General features: G+C 38.6%; 1 protein-coding gene and 1 non-coding gene across 2 annotated transcripts in view; one reads left to right on the forward strand and one right to left on the reverse strand.

The window, feature by feature from the left end:
• The window catches only part of MIB1 (MIB E3 ubiquitin protein ligase 1), a 142,627-nt gene that overhangs the window by 116,035 nt on the left and 7,310 nt on the right, over positions 1 to 19,282 (reverse strand). The gene's annotated exons all lie outside the window — the stretch shown is intronic.
• On the forward strand, positions 11,595 to 11,701 carry LOC142861754 (U6 spliceosomal RNA). Its single transcript, XR_012912908.1, has one exon. It is a non-coding gene; the product is annotated as a U6 spliceosomal RNA (small nuclear RNA).

Consider the following 19,282-nt stretch of genomic DNA (forward strand, 5'->3'; position numbering starts at 1 on the left):
CAATAGTAGTAATATTACTAAATTGTATAAGAAGTAACACACTATTGCTATTTCCATATACAAAGGGGGAGAAAAACATATTAATTTTCTGTATCAAAGTAACAAGATTTAAAACAAAGGGCCAGACTTGAGTATAAGCTTGTGTTTGAGCTGAGAAGGTTATGGAAAAGGGTAGAGGGGGAAGGGAGGGGCAGAAGGAAAGGGAGAATCAAGGAAAGAGAAGGAAAGAAACAAATACTAGAAGGAAGTTGGGATGCCTAGTGGACCACAAAAGAACATGGCACCCAACATCAAATATGTTTGATATGCAATCCTCCCGCAGTCTCGCACCACACAAATGCTTGACGGTGAGGACAGAAAGATAGCGGACATGAATGTCTACTGATTAATTCAGAAATATTTCTTTACTTCTATTGTGGACAGGCCCTCTGCTGCTTTCAAATATCATTCTTGCTGCAGAATGGAAAACAGACAGGAAAAACGCAAAAGTTGCGAGAAAAAGGGAGTCAAGTTTCAAGAAGTTCATAGAAATCCAGGTTAAGATCATGATAGTTTAGGGTGTGACAAAAGTGAAGAGAGTCAAGAAATATTTAGGACTTGGTAGCTGTGAGTTAGAAGACAAAAGAGGTAGAAGGGATAAGAAAGTATAAATCATATTATTCAAAACAGTATTGGAAATATTTAGCAACTACACAGAACAATAAGCTGAAATCTAGAACTGCTCTGCTTAAAAAACAAGGAGCGCCACCAACAAAAAGTAAATAAGAACTTGCTAATTAAAAAATACAAGCCTAGGTCTCCATTGATACAAACTCACCTAGAAAACTAACTCAGAAAAAGAAGTGGGAAAAGTTTCACAGAAACCAAGTAGACCTTTCAGAGAAAGGAAGAAATGGCAGAAGAGTACAGAGTGTGTGTTCAATGAACCAGGAGCAGCTTTGTTCAGTAGGAACATGAAATACAGTCAGAGACTTCAAGATAAATTACAGAGTTGAGTTAGGAACTGGCAAGATCAGGTATGATTTCTAACCTGTATGCAATACTGAAATTGTTACATTAAATAGTAAAAACAAGGATATGTGATTTAGAAACCAAGTTCTATAACTATCTACTTAATATTCAAAATCAACTTAAACTACTAAGATCAACATCTCACTTATAAATTAAGAAAACTCTTTCATATGGAAAGAAACAATGTGAGGCTAAGGTAATAGGGGGACACATTTTAAAAAGTTTTAAAGCAAAATGTGAATATAAACAATTATACTACACTTAATTTTAATATAGATTCATTACATGCATTAGTCATCTATTTAAATAACAATCAAAATTATCACATATCCTAGGTAAATTCTACAATACTTATACAGAAATCAAAAAGCTTAATAACGTTTTCAATTTTCAGAGATTACATATAGAGAACATTCAATGATTCATGTATGTGTGAATTAACCCCATTTTAGCAAAACACCCACCTTCTCCTTCTCCATGGCCATTCTCTTATTACTATTGTGTCTCAGACTTTCCCCTAAATTTATGGCTTCCTAGGGGTTGTACCTATCTTCTAAATTCCTTTCAATTTTCACTCCAGAACACCATCACAGGACACAATTGCCATGACCGCACTACATGACAATAGATGACCTGCCACTTTCATAAGTTAATAATGATGGTTTTCTAACCAATGGCTAATTAAGTCTGACTGCATCAATCATGAAACTTATCACTGGCCACAGCCCCAAAAGAAATTATACTCTAGTTGGCCGGTCATGCTGGCTCACACCTGTAATCTGAACACTTTGGAAGGCCAAGGCAGAAGGATTGCTTGAGATCAAGATCAGCCTGAGCTGTAAAATAATAAGATCCCATCTCTACTACAAAAAAAAAAAGAGAGGGAGGGGGAGGGGGAGGGGGAGGGAAGGGGGAGGGGAGGGGGAGGGGGAGGGGAGGGGGAGGGGGAGGGGGAGGGGGAGGGGGAGAAGAGAAGAGAAGAGAAGAGAAGAGAAGAGAAGAGAAGAGAAGAGAAGAGAAGAGAAGAGAAGAGAAGAGAAGAGAAGAGAAGAGAAGAGAAGAGAAGAGAAGAGATTAGCCAGGTATGGTGTGTGCACCTGCAGTCCCAGCTACTCAGGAGGCTGAGGCAGGAGGATTGCTTCAGCCCAAGAGTTTGAGGCTGCAGTGAGCTATGACCATACACAACTGCCCTCATGTCCAGGCAACAACAACAACAACAACAAAAAAGAGCAAGAGAGAGAGAAAAGAAAGAAATTATACTCTAATCTAAATGGAATGTAAACTAAAATTCTAAAATAAAAAAACCTACAAAATTATACTTACACAACTCAGCTAACCAACACTCATTCACTAGCATTATATGCTTCAGTCTTTTAGAATGTACATCAAAGAGCTGAACGCAACTGGCATCTATTCTTCCTTTCTGTGTATAATGAATACACAAAAAAGTGCTTTTTTTTCTTTAATCCTAAAGCATGAAAAAAAAATCAAGGTACCCAATAATCCATAAACTGGTTAATCATCCCAGGAGTTAATAAGAATTTGCTACTTTTGCTTTAAATCAATATGTGGTCAATTCTATATAATCTCTATCTTGGAAAAATAATTCTGTGATTTTTTTCTTTTTTTTTTTTTTTAGAGACAGGGTCTCCCTACATTGCTCAGGTTGGTCTTGAACTCCTGTCCTCAAGTAAGCCTCTCTCCTCAGCCTCCCAAAGTGTTGGGATTACAGGTGTGAGGCTCTCCCTGTCCCTCTTTTTTTTGTTGTTTTAATATCACTGTAAGGCTGGTGGCGGTCCCCCTCCCTTCCCTAGATCAAAAAAGAAAAGGCTCATGAGACCAGACCCGCCAAGGACCTACCAAGGACAACTGCTCCACACCCAGATGTCCACCCAGACAAGAATGTTTTGGCTCCTAGATTCCACCAATACCGCCAGCCCCTTTTATTTCTCAATGATCACCAAAGGTCACCCCAGCTCTTGCCACCAAAAGTCCCTAGGCCGGCCCAAACAATATAAAAGGCCTCACCCTCTTCAAACGGAGGCCACTTCTGGGGCCCTCCCTCTCTTGGGGCCCCAGAACCTCTTCTGGGAGCACTAAATAAAGCCACGTGGTTTGGCCCCCACTCTTTCTCTCTCTGTCTTTTCTTTTCACTGCCGCCAAAAAACCTTACATATGGTGCCAAAACCCAGGATGTTTAGCCTGACTGTCTTTTCTTTTCACTGCCACCGAAAAACCTTAGAATTACTTTCAACAAAAATACAAAAAGTTGACAAAGTTAGGTAAAATATTATTCTAGCTCATACAAAGATAAATTTTTTAAGTAAATTCTAAAATCTATCAACAGAAAAAAGATTTTAAAGAACTGTCATTATTGTCAGGTGCTGGGCTATTAAACTGAATTTTAAATTTTCATACTGCCATTGTTAAAGAGAAATACCAACAATAATAATACATTTAAGGCTGGGCGTGGTGGCTCATGCCTGTAATCCTAGCACTCTGGGAGGCCGAGGCGGGCGGACTGCTCAAGGTCAGGAGTTTGAGACCAGCCTGAGCAAGAGCAAGACCCCATCTCTACTATAAAATAAGGAAAGAAATTAATTGGCCAACTAATATATATAGAAAAAATTAGCCGGGCACGGTGGCGGATGACTGTAGTCCCAGCTACTCGGGAGGCTGAGGCAGCAGGATTGCTTGAGGCCAGGAGTTTGAGGTTGCTGTGAGCTAGGCTGACGCCATGGCACTCACTCACTCTAGCCTGGACAACAAAGCGAGACTCTGTCTCAAAAAACAAAAACAAAAAAAAACCCAAAAAAACAATACATTTAATATGAGGATTCTTTTTAATTTGTAGATTTTAATACTGAAATAGAGCCATATCTGCTTTAAATAGACATTATTAGATACTAGTTATATTCCTTGAAAACTAAATGTATATTTAAAATGGAGGAGAGGCATGTCAGACGGTATTTTCCAAAGATGGCCAAATCAGTCTACCTCTCATCCCACATGTTCTTCTTAGAAGACACTGACAATCCACCATCAAAAGGTGGGGTCTGTGGCCGGGCACGGTGGCTCACGCCTGTAATCCTAGCTCTCTGGGAGGCTGAGGCGGGCGGATTGCTCAAGGTCAGGAGTTCAAAACCAGCCTGAGCAAGAGTGAGACCCGTCTCTACTATAAATAGAAAGAAATTAATTGGCCAACTGATATATATATAAAAAATTAGCCGGGCATGGTGGCGCATGCCTGTAGTCCCAGCTACTCGGGAGGCTGAGGCAGAAGGATCGCTTGAGCCCAGGAGTTTGAGGTTGCTGTGAGCTAGGCTGACGCCACGGCACTCACTCTAGCCTGAGAGCAACAAAGCGAGACTCTGTCTCAAAAAAAAAAAAAAAAAAAAGGTGGGGTCTACTTCCCTCCCCACTGGACCTTGTTAGACATTTGCAACTTCCTTGATCAACAGAACACAGAGTAACTGACACTATGTGACTTCTGAGGTAAGGTCATAACACCCAAGGCAGATGTCGCTTGTCTGTCCATGTCTGTCTGCCACTCTCTCCCCGCCTCAGAATTCACACCTTACATGCACTGGGAGTTCTGAGCCAATGTGTAGTAAGTCTGGCTACCCTGAAGCTACCACAGTAGAGAGACCACAGGGAAAACACACATGGAGGTATAAAAAATGCCTAAGAACTCTGGCTGCCCAGCCCCCCAGCTGTGTGACTCTTACAGCTGAGGCCCCAGACTTAGCAGAGTAAAGACGAGCCATTCCTCCCTGTGCCATCTCTACATTTCTGATCCACAAGAAGCATGATTATATAAACTGCTTTATACTACTCAATTTTAGGGTAATCTGGCTGGGCGTGGTGGCTCACGCCTGTAATCCTAGCACTCTGGGAGGCCAAGGCGGGAGGATCACTCAAGGTCAGGAGTTTGAAACCAGCCTGAGCAAAAACAAGACCCCATCTCTACTAAAAATAGAAAGAAATTAATTGCCCAATTAATATATATAGAAAAAATTAGCCTGGCATGGTGGTGCATGCCTGTAGTCCCAGCAATTTGGGAGGCTAAGGCAGGACTGCTTGAGCCCAGGAGTTTGAGGTTGCTGTGAGCTAAGCTAACGCCATGGCACTCACTCTAACCTGAGCAACAAAGTGAGACTCTGTCTCAAAAAGAAAAAAAAAAAGAATTCTAGGGTAATCTGTTATATAATCATAGTAATTAGAACAAAACAAGCTGAAAATACAATCTTTGTTATAGTTCCCTACTGTACAATGGACCAAAAATAAATACAAGATAAAATAAAGAGCTAAGTGTGATAAAAAGAAAACCGTTAAGAATGCCACTTAAAAGTTGAACAATATATTTTAGAAATTTGAGGAAAGTCTTTCTAAGCATGAAACAAACCTCAGAAGTCACGCACATGTGATCACACATATACACAAGTATATGACTACAGAAAAATCTGAAAATCCACACCAAACTGATAACAATAGCTGAGGGTGCACAGGCTGGGGGAGACACACTTTCACATTTTGTTCTATAAGCCTTCAAATTGTTTAATGTGATATTTTAAGCATGTTATTAATTTTATAATTCTAAAAAGAAAACAAAACAAGAGATATCAATTTATCCTCTCAAATTGGCACAGATTTAAAAATACTATCTCAGTGCATTAAGATATGCCAAGAAAGCCAGTCAGATACTGCTGAGGGGGAAAGAAAAATTGTCACAACCTTCAGAAGTGTTGAATAGAGTGTTGCAAAATGTTTCAAATGCCTCAAAAGACTTTGATCCCGCCCTGGAATTTCTTAAAGGGTACATCCAAAGATACTTAATTGTTGATAGTAAAGACAAAAAATTTAACATAACCAACCTTGAAAATATGGGGATACTCGTATGTAAACTATGTTAATCCATACAGGGAAAGTCTATGCATTTACTAAACCACATTACAGAAGAAAAATTACTGACATGGTACAATACATTATCATTATATAAAGTTGTTTGCAAGAAACTATGTATAACATTTTGACAAATATATTACATAATACATATGACGTATGTGCAAAAAAAACCAGAAAGATAATCCCTAAAATGTGCTAATAGAATTACCCTTTGTGGTTTTCCAAGTTTTCTACACTGGATGTATTAATTCTAGAAAGCAGCTGGGTGAAGAGGAGCATTTAATATGAAGTATAAGCATCAGAGAGACATCATGTCACATCACTTAAAATTAAAACTAAAAAAAAAACCATGAGGGATCCTAAGCAAATATTTACAGGAAATAGTCTTCAAATTACTTTAGTATAATAATAAGGTATATAATTGCCACTTAAACACATTTTTATTTCTTTCATAAAAAGAAAAGAAATAAATGTGTTATATCATATGTTATATCATGATTATGAAAACATATAAATATACTCATGACCACATGCTTATAGTTATAATCTAAAAACTGTATCTGTCTTAGCACAGGAAAGCTGACAAAAAATATCATAATATCAAATACCGACAACAGTAAATATTCACACGATGGTTAAATTTCTGAACAAGGTCTAAAATAGGTCTCTGACTTAGTCCCATCATCACAAAAAAGTAAAATGCACTAAACAGGCCGGGCTCCGTGGCTCATGCCTGTAATCCTAGCACTCTGAGAGGCCAAGGTGGGTCATTTGAGCTCAGGAGTTCGAGACCAGCCTGAGCAAGAGCGAGACCCAGTCTCTACTAAAAAATAGAAAGAAATTAGCTGGACAACTAAAAATATATATAGAAAAAATTAAGTGGGCATAGTGGCGTGTGCCTGTGGTAGTCCCAGCTACTGAGGAGGCTGAGGCAGAAGGATCCCTTGAGCCCAGGAGTTTGAGGTTTCTGTGAGCTAGGCTGACGCCACAGCACTCTAGCCCAAGCAACAAAGTGAGACTCTGCCTCAAAAAAAAAAAAATTTCACTAAACAAATCAGTATCCACTGGATAATTGAAGTTTATTCTAAACTAACTGTGTAGCTTTTCAAATGTTGGTTGATGAAAGACAGGAAAAATGTATTCCAATTTTCCCACTCCACCAAGAAGAAAAAGAGGTGCAGCTTGCAACTACTGCCCTATTTACATATTTTTCATCTCTATTCTCATTTTCCACAAAGCATAATGATAACATTCATGAGCTCATAATCTGTGTCAGGCTTTCTTTAAAAGGAACTATTACACACAATGACCACTGGTTAAAAAAAAAAAACCCATACTTCAGGAAAACCATTAATGCACACAAAAGCACATCCAAATCCTTTCTTGGTTCCCACACTTCAAATGCCAACAAAGCTACTGAACAGCTGTGAAACAGACTAACACTAAGAATTGGAAAAAGTAAACAAAGCAACCAACTCCACTACCAAATTGAACACTATAGAATTTTTAATGAGATTTAGCTGACTTTAAAATGAAAGTTGATATTTAAAGAAAACATAAAGCAGGAGAAAGGGTATTAAGTAAACAAGGCTAACATTTTACTGATCTTTACTGTACTGCGGTAGCTTTTTTGTTTCCCCTTATTATATCCACCCAATTCATCTCATCTAAAACCATTAGCTTTGGCAAGTTATTCCTTATAATTTTTATTTCACAAAACTTAATTCCCTAACTAAACCCATTAAGTGCTTTTTCTCCTTCTTACAGAATACCATATTACCCTAGAGAGCTAATGCTCTTTTTCTTTGCTATGCTTTATGAAGACATCTGCCACCATTAAATGAACCACCTGATGATAGCTTTTGACTCATTCTCAATACTCAAATGACCATCTGCTCTAAGTTTTAATGGCATCTCCGCTAAGTTCAATAACTTAGAGAATTTACATAGCTGAAGTCTTTTTGTTGGAAAACCGTATAAAAACAGTGAAATATACTACTCATGATCAATAACCACAAGTTCTTAGGAAAATAAATAAAACAGCTCAAATTCACAAAGCACTAATCTATTTAAGAAAAATGTTAAATTTCTAGGTAGAAAAAATGGTAAAGAACTAGAGTTCTCACTACAATTAGTTATATATGAAGCATTTTGACATGAAAGAATATCCAAATTATTGCTTTGTATAATAATAGGAAAAGAAAAAAGTAAACAATATAATTGTTCGTTAACAAGAGAATGGATACATATATTAATTAGGTATACAATGGAATATCTAAAATGAAAGTTCAACAGCCTGCATATAATTCAATATGTTTATATCCTTCAATCACAAGTACTGAATTTTTTTTTAAAAAATTACAGAATACAAAAGCATTGCAAATAAAGTACTATATATTATTTACAGACATAGGAAAATGCAGCATAAATATACAGAAACTCATGGGAATGCTAAGAATAATTTCTGATAGTTGGTTACTTTAGGAGAAGAAAGGAATGTAACTGAGGAAAAGTACACAAGGTGTTCAAATATATTAGTAATGCTTTTTTACCCAGAATAGTTGGATATCCAATTACTTCTGTATTACTGATTTATCCACTTGGATATCTTATATATTATGTAATAATTTTTAAAACTTTATTAAAACAGAAAAAAAAACCGTAGTAGACTGATATGGTTCCTAGCTAATTCTGTAAATTTTTGCCCAAATTAAAAGATTTCACCTAACATTAAAAAAGAACTTACATGTCAGTAACCACTATTCAAACATAATTACTTATTGTGTCATAACTGTTGATGTCATTCAACCAACCAAAAAATTCTACTTCCAATTTATGGACCCACTCATCTTTAAGCCCAAATCAAAGTGACAAAAAGTAGTACAGAGATTAAGGAGGGTTAACCAACTAACGTATCCATCTTATTTTCCCTGAACCATCAAAATACTTAACTGGTTTAGAAACTATCTCAACTGTAATTAAAATTCCTAATGAGGGCAAGACCTTTGTGACCTGCCAGCTGGTTGGTGTAATCCACATTCCTTACTCTTGAGAAACACTAGATTAATGAAAATAGGATTGTTCTTATTAACAGTACCAGCCACTATTTATTAGTACCAAGCTCAATTGTTTACACACATTTTACTTAACCTTTCCAACAATCTTAAAAAGTAAGCATTGTTATCCCCCATTTTATAGATGAAGAAACTGAGTCTCAGAAAAGTAAATTGTCTGCAGTTACACAATTGCAGTGGCAGGCTCAAATTCAAACCCATGTGGGTATGATGACAAAGGGGTTCCCCCCTCTCACTTAGCACTGCTCTAATTTGAAGAATAATTACATATCTAGGGCATCATGTTCCCCCATTCAACCTGATGGACTTAAAATATGAGTAATTAAATCTTATTCTAATATTCAAATAAATCTCAAAAAGATACATTTTAAATATTAAAAAGATTATATTTTTTCAAGTTAATTTCAATAGTGTAGTAGAGTGACATACCACCTACTTCTGACTCTTACTATGTGTTAAGAAATGTCTTTGACAGTGTCTCACCCAAAATCTACCACTTCCTCATATCTACTCTGTTGGACAAATAACTGTCTCCTCTATTTTTGCAGCCTCTGCTACTCACAATTGTTACAAGTATGCATAATAAAATTACAACCATGCCACACACTGTTCAAAAGAAACAAACAAGTTGTCAAACTAGGCATACAATCGGCAATTTCAGCAATGTATTTGCTTGTATTTAATACTTTCAGAGGGAGGATATGGAAAAAAAAATAATACTTTCAGCATTTGTTACATAGGAGTAGAAAATTAATGAGGTGAAACATAAAATTAAGAATTTTATCCCCTTTAAGTAACTGTACTAACTGGTAAAAACTCATTATTTGATTTTAGGAGCAAAACACCTGTGTACATTGACCTACTCCAATTTCATTTTACAGATGTTGAATTAACAGCAAAGTGGAAAAAACGAGGAACAGATTTGGATCCACTTCACCATCAACTTACTACTTGTGAAGTAGTAAGTCTTGGGCAAGTTAGTTCATTTCTCATGGTTCATTTTCTCATGAATAAAATGAAACCTACCAAATAATATTATTATTAGGATTAAATGAGATAAAATATACGAAACACTTAGCAATGCCTGACACATAACTGGAGCTCAGTAAATGGTAACCCATTTTACTAGTTAACAGGCTCATTTGGTAAAATGGAGAATGAATAAATACCTTGATTACTTGACTCCTAAGCTATTGCATTTTCCACTATAACCTGAAGAGAGATTGGAGGAAGAGGGATGAGCAAGGAATCACAATGTAAAATGATTTTCAAGCTCTCATGATTTATTATCACTAGCCCTGAAAAACTCACAGAAATCAAATAATGATTTCTATTGCTATTAAAAAGTTTCCACCCCATTTCCTGCTTTTCTTTTAGGAACAGAATTATCATCAAGAAGATAAATCCACCCTCCCACCTACAATCCCAATGCTTTGGAAGGCCGAGGCCAGAGGAACACTTTAGGCCCGATGTTTAAGACCAGCCTGGGCAACACAGTGAGACCCTATCTCTACAAAAAATAAAAATTAGCCAGGTATGGTGGCCCTGCCTGTAGTCCTAGATACCTGGTAGGCTGAGGTGGGAAGATCTCTTAAACCCAGAAGTTCAAATCTGCAGTGAACTCAAAAGTTCGAAAGTGCAGTGAACCACTGTACTCCAGCCTGGGAGACAGAGCAAGAAGACCGTGTCTCTTCAAACAATAAAAATGTTTAAAAACAAAAAATAAAAGATAAGTCCACCCCTGAAGAAAACCAAACACTCGTAAGTATGCCTCTGAGAATATAAACTAATTCTACCCAAAACAAATATCTACAAAGGTAAATCTACTTAAAATATATATACGTGTGGGTATATACACGTGTGCGTCTGTGTGTTTGTGCATGTGTGTGTATAAATAAGTATTCCCAAGGCAAAAATGAATGTCTGGACAATCTGCTGCTTTTCATTCTTTATGACATTATCTTACCCACTAATTTATTTCTTATTTATTTTTTGGAGGGAGGGCAGAGTCTCACTCTATTGCCCTGGCAGCTAGAGTGCCATGGCATCAGCCTAGCTCACAGTAACTTCAAACTTCTGGGCTCAAGCAATCCTTCTGCCTCAGCCTCCCGAGTAGCTGGGACTACAGGCACGTGCCACCATGCCCGGCTAATTTTTTCTCCTTTAGGTAGACATGGGGTTTCAATCTTGCTCAGGCTGGTCTGAGCAAGCTCAAGCAATCCGCCCACCTCAGCCTCCCAGAGTGCTAGGATTACAGGCATGAGCCACCACACCCAGTCCTCATTCACTAATTTAAATCCCACTTATCTTAACTGTGTCCTACAAGTTCATTTATAAACCAGCCATTGAGAATTTAGAACTCATTTTCCCTCATAAAAAAATTTTAAAAATAACTTAAGTACCAGACTATTTCCCAAGAACCTGTTTATTCTACATAGAGCTAATCTATGGGTGTACAAAGATAAAAATTGTTGCTATGTTTCTAGTTCAATCTCAGGAAACAGTTCAATTGCTGTCATCACATCCCCAGACATGATGATAAGAAAGGCAAGCTGAGTGGTGTGAGTACATTATGAAAGTACATGAGTAGAAAAATGAGTTTAGGTGCTTGCTTCAGCAGCACATATACTAAAACTGGAACGATACAGAAAAAATTGGCATGGCCCCTGCGCAAGGATGACAGGCAAATTTGTGAAGCGTTACATATTAAATTATAAATATAAAAAAATTATTAAAAAAAGAAAAATGAGTTTAGGAGAATAAGGAGGAATGCTTTGAAAAAGCCATTTTTCTATAGGTAGACTTAAAATACATAAGCTCCTCCTTGGTGACTTAGAACAATGGTTTCCAAAGTGAGATGCATGACCCAGGAGATCCTTTAAGAAGTAAGGGAAAATCCCTTATCTGTCCACAATTCTTTATCTGTAATTGCAAAATTCAAAAAACTCCAAAACTCAAATCCAAAAAAGTTTTTTTGTAATTTAGCAGCAAACTCAGCTAGGGGTAAACTCTCATCTGAACATACAGTATATAGTCTTCTTTTATCCCCTTAAGAATTATTCATATGCTTTGCTGCAGAAATATTAATGTATTTCTTTTTCTTTTTTATTTGAGACAGAGTATCACTCTGTTGCCTGTGCTAGAGCGCCATGGCGTCAGCCTAGCTCACAGCAACCTCAAACCCCTGGGCTCAAGCAATTCTTCTGCCTCAGCCTCCAGAGTAGCTGGGACTACAGGCATGCGCCACCATGCCCAGCTAATTTTCTCTCTATATATTTTTAGTTGGCCAATTAATTTCTTTCTATTTTCAGTAGAGATGGGGGTCCCACTCCTGCTCAGGCTGGTTTCAAACTCCTGATCTTGAGCAATCCATCTGCCTCCGTCTCCCAGACTGCTAGGATTACAGGCATGAGCCACCACGCCCAGCCTATTAACATATTTCATTACAGAACACTGCTGTGGACCTCAAAGTGCATGCTTCATATTATGTGGCAAATATTCTATATAATGGTTCTAAAATCCAAAAGTTTATAAATTGGTCCCAAGCACTCTGAACAAGGCATGGTGGACTTCCATTAAACTTCTACTTTTGGCCGGGCGCAGTGGTTCACGCCTGTAAATCCTAGCACTCTGGAAGGCCCAAGCGGGCAGATTGCTTGAAGTCAGGAGTTCGAAACCAGCCTGAGCAAGAGCGAGACCCCGTCTCTACTATAAATAGAAAAAAAATTAATTGGCCAACTAATATATATAGAAAAAATTAGCCGGGCATGGTGGCACATGCCTGTAGTCCCAGCTACTCGGGAGGCTGAGGCAGAAGGATTGCTTGAGCCCAGGAGTTTGAGGTTGCTGTGAACTAGGCTGACGCCACAGCACTCACTCTAGCCTGGGGAACAAGTGAGACTCAGTCTCAAAAAAATTTAAAAACCTTCTACTTTTATATTTACTTCTTTTTAAAAAAACAGAAGAATGAAATTAAGTTTTACAAATTATAAATTAGTAAATTGATACTAGTACCCTCAGTGGGTCCCTATAAATAATCACATTACATCTGCAATTGAGGCTGTGACTGGCTGGTGCAGATGTCTCTGAGGAGGGCACACTGACCAAGTCCAGTTTTGGTGTTGCTGGAAATACAGCAATCCCCCCTCATTCACTGGGGATACCTTCCAAGACTCCCTGATGGACATACACTTAAAAGATCATCTGTTATAAAATATGTGCATTTTTGAATTTTACAAGATGTTGCCAAATTGCTTGCCAAACTGGTTGTGCCAATTTATTCTACCACAAGATCTTAAGGGTTCTTGTCTCTCCATATTCTTCATCAATACATACTATTGTTAGACTTTTAATTTCTGTGAATCTTATTGGAATGAAAAAATATCTTTTGTTTAATTTGTATTTCTGGGGTTAGCTGTAAGTTAACTACGTGAATAGTTATTAGCTCTTTTTTTTTTTTTTTTTTGAGACAGTCTCCCTTTGTTGGCTAGGCTAGAGTGAGTGCCAAGGCATCAGCCTAGCTCACGGCAACCTCAAACTCCTGGACTCAAGCAATCCTCCTGCCTCAGCCTCCCAAGTAGCTGGGACTACAGGCATGTGCCACCATGCTCGGCTAATTTTTTCTATATATATTAGGTGGACAACTAATTTCTTTGTATTTATAGTAGCGACAGGGTCTCACTCTTGCTCAGGCTGGTTTCGAACTCCTGACCTTGAGGAATCAGCCCACCTCGGCCTCCCAGAGTGCTAGGATTACAGGTGTGAGCCACCACGCCCGGCCTATTAGCTATTTATTATTAACATCAAATGAAATTTTCAAAGCTAGAAGGAAATTTATATTTAAATTTATCTAGGCCGGGCGCGGTGGCTTATGCCTATAATCCTAGCACTCTGGGAGGCCGAGGCGGGCGGATTGCTCGAGGTCAAGAGTTCAAAACCAGCCTGAGCAAGAGCGAGACCCCCTCTCTACTATAAATACAAAGAAATTAATTGTCCACCTAATATATATAGAAAAAATTAGCTGGGCATGGTGGCGCAAAGCTACTCGGGAGGCTGAGGCAGCAGGATTGCTTGAGCCCAGGAGTTTGAGGTTGCTGTGAGCTAGGCTGAGGCCACAGCACTGGGCAACAAAGCAAGACTATGTCTCAAAAAAAAAAAAATTTATGTAATCCATTTATTTCATAGCTAAAGGAAAAAGACAACCAGCTGGCCCAATTGTAACTGTTAATTGAAAACTTTTTCCCATTCCAGATAATGTAATTATCTGTTGCCCAAACCACAAACATACAAACATAAATATTAATAGGCCAATTTTCTGGCCGGGCGCGGTGGCTCACGCCTGTAATCCTAGCTCTCTGGGAGGCCGAGGCGGGCAGATTGCTCGAGGTCAGGAGTTCGAAACCAGCCTGAGCAAGAGCGAGACCCCGTCTCTACTATAAATAGAAAGAAATTAATTGGCCAACTAATATATATAGAAAAAATTAGCCGGGCATGGTGGCGAATGCCTGTAGTCCCAGCTACTTGGGAGGCTGAGGCAGGAGGATTGCTTGAGCCAGGAGTTTGAGGTTGCTGTGAGCTAGGCTGACGCCACGGCACTCACTCTAGCCTAGGCAACAGAGTGAGACTCTGTCTCAAAAAAAAAAAAAAAAAAAATAGGCCAATTTTCCTCATAAAGCAAAAAAAACAAAAAATAACCCACCAAACTTTATAACATGATGAGGTTTGAGTACTTTGAATACTATTAGGACAATTTCACATCTGCCAAGGACAGAGACTGGCTTTAAGAGTATAGGATGAGGCCGGGCATGGTGGCTCACGCCTGTAATCCTAGCACTCTAGGAGGCCGAGGAGGGCGGATTGCTTGAGGTCAGGAGTTCGAAAGCAGCCTGAGCAAGAGCGAGACACTGTCTCTACCATAAATAGAAAGAAATTAATTGGCCAACTAATATGTATAGAAAAAATTAGCCGGGCATGGTGGTGCATGCCTGTGGTCCCAGCTACTCGGGAGGCTGAGGCAGAAGGATCACTTGAGTCCAGGAGTGTGAGGTGGCTGTGAGCTAGGCTGATGCCATGGCACTCACTCTAGCCTGGGCAACAAAGTGAGACTCTGTCTCAAAAAAAAAACAAACAAAAAAAAAGAGTATAGGATGACTGCAGCTTTGAGCTGATGTGTTTCAAACAAAGAAAACATAAAACATTAAGGACCTTGTACTGTCATAATAGTAAAAGCTAACCAGCTCAAGCTAGAGAATCTGACAGCTTCATATGCAGCTCAATTACTTGCTTTAACAGCAAAACTCTTTTACAAGATGGATATGTTTCTTACTAGAAGCTAAATATAATTACATAATTAAATTTGTATAATTATAAGAAACTACCAGTAAATGAGGTGGCACTGCACTCTAGACTGGGCAACAGAGCGAGACCCTATGTCAAAAAAAAGAAAAAAAAAGATTTTTTGGAGTCCACTTGCCCAAGGCCTCTTGGCAGTGGCTCCGGGTCATGGTCCTCAAATTTGGCTCAGAATAATCTCTTTAAAATTAAAAAAAAAAAAAAAAGATTTTTTTTCCCCAAAAAATTAGGAGTGAAGAAACAGAAAGCATGAGATATAAGAAAGCACTAAAAGTTTAAACCCAATTAAAAAGTGTTAATAATGTAACTGTCAAGTTTAACACAAATTTTTTAAGAGACTAGGTCTTGCTATGTTGCCCAGGTGGCCTCAAGCAATCCTCCCACCTCTACCTCGTGAGTGGCTAAGATTACAGAGTCACGCTCCCACATGTGATTCAATGAAATTTTAAGAGCAAATCGGCCTCGCATGGTGGCTCACGCCTGTAATCTTAGTACTCTGGGAAGCCAAGGCAGATGGATCGCTCGAAGTCAGGAGTTTGAAACCAGCCTGAGCGAGACCCTATCTCTACTATAAATAGAAAGAAATTAATTGACCAACTAAAATATATATATAGAAAAAATTAGCCGGGCATGGTGGCGCATGCCTGTAGTCCCAGCTACTCGGGAGGCTGAGGCAGTAGGATCACTTGAGCCCAGGAGACTGAGGCTGCTTTGAGCTAGGCTGATGCCATGGCACTCACTCTAGCCTGGGCAACAAAGTGAGACTCTGTCTCAAAAAACAAAAAGGTAGAAATTATTTGGCCAACTAATATATAGAAAAAATTAGCCAGGAATGGTGGCACATGCCTGTAGTCCCAGCTACTCGGGAGGCCGAAGCAGGAGGATTGCTTGAGCCCAGGAGTTTGAGGTTGCTGTGAGCTAGGCTGACGCCATGGCACTCACTCTAGCCTGGGCAACAAAGCAAGACTCTGTCTCAAAAAAAAAAAAAAAAAAAAAAGAAAAAGAAACTAATTTTTCAATCAGTTTGTTAAATATTAAAGGGTAACTATTAGTAGCAAAATAGAAAAAAAGGTGATAGGGCCAGAAGCAGTGGCTCACGCCTGTAATCCTAGCATTCTGGGAGGCTGAGGCAGGAGGATCACTTGCGGTCAGGAGTAGGAGACCAGTCCAAGCAAGAGCAAGACCCATCTCCATAAAAAACAGAAAACATAGCTAGGTGTGGTAGCACAGGCCTGTAGTTCCAGCTACTCAGGAGTCTGAGGCAGGAGGATCAGGATCACTTGAGCCCTGGAGTTTGAGGTTGCAGTGACCTATGATGGCACCACTGCACTCTAGCCAGGGTGACAGAGAGAGAGACTGCCTCAAAAAAAAAAAAAAAAAAGAAGGAAAAGAAGAGAGAAAAAGAAAAAAGATGATAAAACTTCTAGCTGATTGGGGAAAAAATACACAAGAAAACAAAAATATAAAAAACAGTAATAGTAATCACAAAAAAATGTATCACAATAAATACAAACAAGTTAAATTCGTCTATTAAAAAACAGATTCTCGGCCAGACACGGTGGCTCATGCCTGTAGTAATCCTAGCATTCTGGGAGGCTGAGGCAGGAGGATCATTTGAGCTCAGGAGTTTGAAACCAGCCTGAGCAAGAGCAAGACCCTGTTTCTACTAAAAAAATAAAAAGAAATTAGCTGGACAACTAAAAAAAAAAAATATATATATATATATATATATATATATATACATACATAAAATTAGCAGGGCATGGTGGCACATGCCTGTAGTCCCAGCTACTAGGGAGGCTGAGGCAGAAGGATCGCTTGAGCCCAAGAGTTTGAGGTTGCTGTGAGGTTGCTGATGACACAGCACTCTAGCCCAGACAACAGAGCCAGCCAGACTCTGTCTCAAAACAAAAACAAAAAACAGATTGTCAAAGTCAGTGAAGACAATATTTACCCATGTCATATACAAGAGAAATTCCGATAATAAATTAGAATAAAAGCTAAAAATTAGTACATAAAGATACAAAGATACAAGTTTGCTTGTGGCATTGTTTGAAATTACAAAAAAAGGAAATACCATAAATGTCTATCAAAAAATAGTTAAGAAAATATTTTTAACTATTAAATACTATGTACCTACTATGAATAAAAAGAGTAAGACAATCCTTATGTGGTGACACTGCAAGATGTCCATGACAAAATACATGAAAAAACAAAGCTGAATAACAGTGCATATGGTATACTTTTGGCAAGGGAGCGATACGAATACATATACACTTCTCTATGAGTAAGTTTAAGGCATAAAAATATCTGTCACCTTATTTTACCATGTAAGGAGTACACACTAGATTATTTATAATGAAAACAGAGATATATGTCAAGTAGAAAAAAGCATGAAAACAAAACTATATATGTGGTAAAACCTCTGCTGTGCAAAAAATGCTATGGAAAGAAACTGAAAAAAAAATAGATCAAAATAGTTGTCTCTGGGCAACATAATTACGGGCAACTTTTTTTGTTCTTTAGTTACTTCCAAATTTTCCCCCTTTCCCAGACACACTCCAAATTTTTTTAAATAAGCATGAACATATGTATTATAGAAACATATTTCAAAACAGTTCAATCAGCTAAAATCATTAAAAGAAAACAAAAATCAGAAAGATATTTTTTTTTGGAGGCAGGGTCTCTCTGCTGTGTCACCTGGGCTACAGTGCAGTAGCATTATCGTAAGTCACTGCAACCTCAAACTCCTGGGCTCAAGTGACCCTCCTGCCTCAGTCTCCTGAGTAGCTCAGACTACAGGCACATACCACTATGCCCAGCTAATTTTTCTTTTCTTTTTTTTTTTTCTTCTCGTAGAGACAAGGTCTTACTATGTGCTCAGGCTGGTCTCAAACCCCTGGCATCAAGAGAGCCTCCCTCCTCAACCTCCCAAATTACTAGGATTATAGACATGAGCCACCATGCCTAGCCTGAAAGGTGTTACATGTTCCTTCATACACACACTTCCCTTCTCCCCAACTAATAATACCAATCTTGGTTTAAAGACATGTATTATAATAGAGGTAAAGGTCTGAAAAGGGGCAAAATGTTTTACAATCTGTCTCTTTAAAACCCCCACCCTTTTTGGCAATTAAAACCTTCCTTCCTGCCTGAGGCCAGTAATCAAAGGGGCAGAAAAATGTTCTTTGTTATCTCAAACCACAAGAGATGGCTCAACAAAATTGTCCAGAGCTCAAGGAATCATCTTCACAGGAGATAGGTCAACCAAAACCGCTAACTAGAGTTAAACAACAGCCCAAGGCCACATGTGACACTGGTCACTCAGACCTGAGCCCAACCTCTGAAACCTCCCTTTAAAAAGCCCTGTATTTCTGCTTAAAGGGAAGACAATGGTTTTTCCAGATGTTACTCTGTCACCCTCCTCATTCCCTGGTAAATTAATAAACTTCTCTTTCCTTTTCCTCAAATCACCTGTCCTCGTTCTTGGTTCTCACTGATTCTGCCTTGCGGACAAGTATTGTTTCCGTAACAGTATGACTAACAACCAACCAAGGCTTGGAATCTGCTGAGGGGAAAAGAAGAAAACAGAGCCTGGGCATCTCAGGTAGACAGTCACGTAGTACCCTGCTATTAAAAGTGCGTCCATGAGCCAGCAACATCTGCAACATTTAGGAGCTTTCATTTCTAATAAAATATTCTCATAGAATCCCAGACCCACTGAATCAGAATCTGCATTTTTTTTAAGACTAGTCAAATGCAGTAGTGAGAAGGGGAAAGAGTAGAACTAGTAGTTCAATCTGTAACTAACTGTGAATGATCCAGACCAGCCCAGAATCTACATTTTTAAAGGTCCCCAGATGATCTGTCTGCTTAAAGTTTGAGAAGTACTAACATAAGAGTCTACTAGTCGATTTCTTTGTTGCCCAGGCTAGAGTGAG

The sequence above is a fragment of the Microcebus murinus genome, chromosome 17 (assembly GCF_040939455.1).
Source record: "Microcebus murinus isolate Inina chromosome 17, M.murinus_Inina_mat1.0, whole genome shotgun sequence".
In the NCBI taxonomy this organism is placed as follows: Eukaryota; Metazoa; Chordata; class Mammalia; order Primates; family Cheirogaleidae; genus Microcebus; species Microcebus murinus.